General features: G+C 42.1%; 1 pseudogene; it reads left to right on the top strand.

Moving 5' to 3' along the window:
* The first annotated feature begins 1,151 nt into the window (after positions 1–1,151).
* Positions 1,152–1,938, top strand: LOC123836001 (chromobox protein homolog 3-like; annotated as a pseudogene).
* Positions 1,939–2,242: the final 304 nt, after the last annotated feature.

The raw sequence follows: 2,242 nt of genomic DNA, 5'->3' as shown, positions 1-2,242 counted from the left end.
AACCACAAAAGACTCCGAATAGCCAAAGTAACCTTGAAAAAGCAAAGCCAAGCCAGAGGCACCACAATTCTGGACTTCAAGTTATATTACAAAGCTGTCATCATCAAGACAGTATGGTACTGGCACAAAAATAGACACATAAGATCAATGGAACAGAATAGAAACCCCAGAAATGAACCCACAACGATATGGTCAATTAATCTTCAATAAAGCAGGAAAAAACCTCCTTATAAATATGTTTTATGAAGCTTCAGGAGTTTGCTTACCTTTATCATTTGACCCCTAGCAGTCCCTTGAGAAAACAAGGTCAAAGACAAGAAGGATAAATTTCCCGGGGCTGTTCCCAGCGCAGCTCTGTCAGGAAATGTTCACCAAAGATGTCCTGATGAGAAAAGGAGAGCAGTTGTACACGGGTATTCCTGGGAAATGTACGTAATTCCTCAGGTTTCTGTCCAGTGGTGAGCCTTGAATCAGAAAGAAAACCAGGGTAGAGGTAGGCCTGCAGCATGAGGGCGGAGGAGGGAGGGAGGCCTGTGACAGTGATGGTCAAAGGGGTCTGACGAATTGGGAGAGCTCTCTGCATAAAGATGACTTTATTACTATCCCCAAAATATGAGGGACACATGTCCTAAGAGCCCTCCATTCTGCTTTTCTGCCTGTGTGGACAAAGGCAGTGACTGGATGTTGTGAGCAGTGAGGTGTGGTATGGCAGGGGGCGTGGGGCTAGGGCCAAAGGAGAGATGACGAGACCCAAGGTAGCCCTCATATCTTGCTTTGCCAGGACACTGGGATTGTACCTTACAGGCTGAAACATGAAAATTAAAAATAAGATATCCAAGGACACCTGGGTGGCACAGTTGGTTGAGCGTTGACTCTTGATTTTGGCTCAGGTTGTGATCTCAAGAGTCGTGAGATCGAGCTCTGCATCAGGCTCTGCTCCAAGTGGAGACTTGAGACTCTCCCTCTCCCTCTGCCCTTCCCCGCCTCTCTCCCTCTCTCTTGAGTAAATAAATAAATCTTAAAAAAAGATGTCCAGTAACATGAAAATTAAAAATAAAATGGAGTGTGAGCTCCAAATGGGCTGGAGAAGTGTCACACCTCGAGGCATCTTGGAGAAGGAGAATAATAGCTTTTCAGGTTTGTAACAAAACATGGCCTCCGATAAAATTACGCTGCCAAAAATGGGAAAGAACCAGAATGGAAACAGTCAAAAAGTCCCGAAGAACTTGTGGTGGAAAAAGCACAGAACCGACGATGTGCAGTGACTGGAAAGGGAGAGGGGTATTTCCTGAAGTGGAAGGTGCTAGACATGCGGACAATATGGGCAACTTGAAGAAACAGATTGTCCAGAGTTCGTCAAAATATTTCTTAATTATCAAAGAACTGGGTAAAGAGAAAGATGGTACACAAAGAAGATCTTTATCTGTCAGTGAATCTGATGATAGCAAATCAGATAAAGAACTATTGCTGACGAAACAAGAGGCTTTGCCAGAGGTCAGGATCTCCAATGAATAATGGGGGTCACAGTCAGCAGTGGAGACTTAATGTTTCTCATGATATGGGAAGATCAGATGAGGCAGACTTAGTATCAGCAAAAGAGGCAAATATGAAATGTTGTCAAATTGCAATCCCTTTTTAGGGTGCCTAGGTGGCTCAGCTGGTTAATCGTCTGCCTTCGGCTCAGGTCATGATCCCAGGATCCTGGGATCGAGCCCCGCATTGGGCTCCCTGCTCAGCAGAGAGTCTGCTTCTCCCTCTACACCTCCTCCCTGCTCATGCTCTCTCTCTCTCTCTCACTCTCTCTCATGCTCTCTCTCTCTCAAATAAATAAAATCTTTTTTTTCTAAAGTAATACTATTGTAAAAAAAAAAAATTGCAATCCCAGTTTAAGAAGAGAGACTAACTTGGCATTCTTGTCTGGAAAATGAAGCTCAATAATTGTTCTCAACTATATATGCAATTATATTATATAATTATTTATTTGATTATACATAAAATCTGGGTCTTAATTTTTGATTTATTAGTTTGAAGAAATAACTATATTCTAATGAAAGCCAAATTTGATATTTTTGTTCTGAAGTAGTATTGTGGGAGTCGGGGTTTTATCTGTAGCACCGGTTGCTTTGGACAAATAAATAAAACTTTCTTAGTTGCTTCCTTTATCAGGAAAGAACATTTGATACCATGGTACACTATTTCCTCTGCATTAGAGAACAGATTTTTCTAAATGTTGGGGAAGATC

Source organism: Mirounga angustirostris, unplaced genomic scaffold (genome assembly GCF_029215605.1).
Source record: "Mirounga angustirostris isolate CCGP_5_RB_7025 unplaced genomic scaffold, mMirAng1.0.hap1 SCAF_12, whole genome shotgun sequence".
In the NCBI taxonomy this organism is placed as follows: domain Eukaryota; kingdom Metazoa; phylum Chordata; class Mammalia; order Carnivora; family Phocidae; genus Mirounga; species Mirounga angustirostris.
The sequence above is the reverse complement of the archived record's forward strand: the minus strand, read 5'-3'. Positions and strand labels throughout refer to the sequence as shown.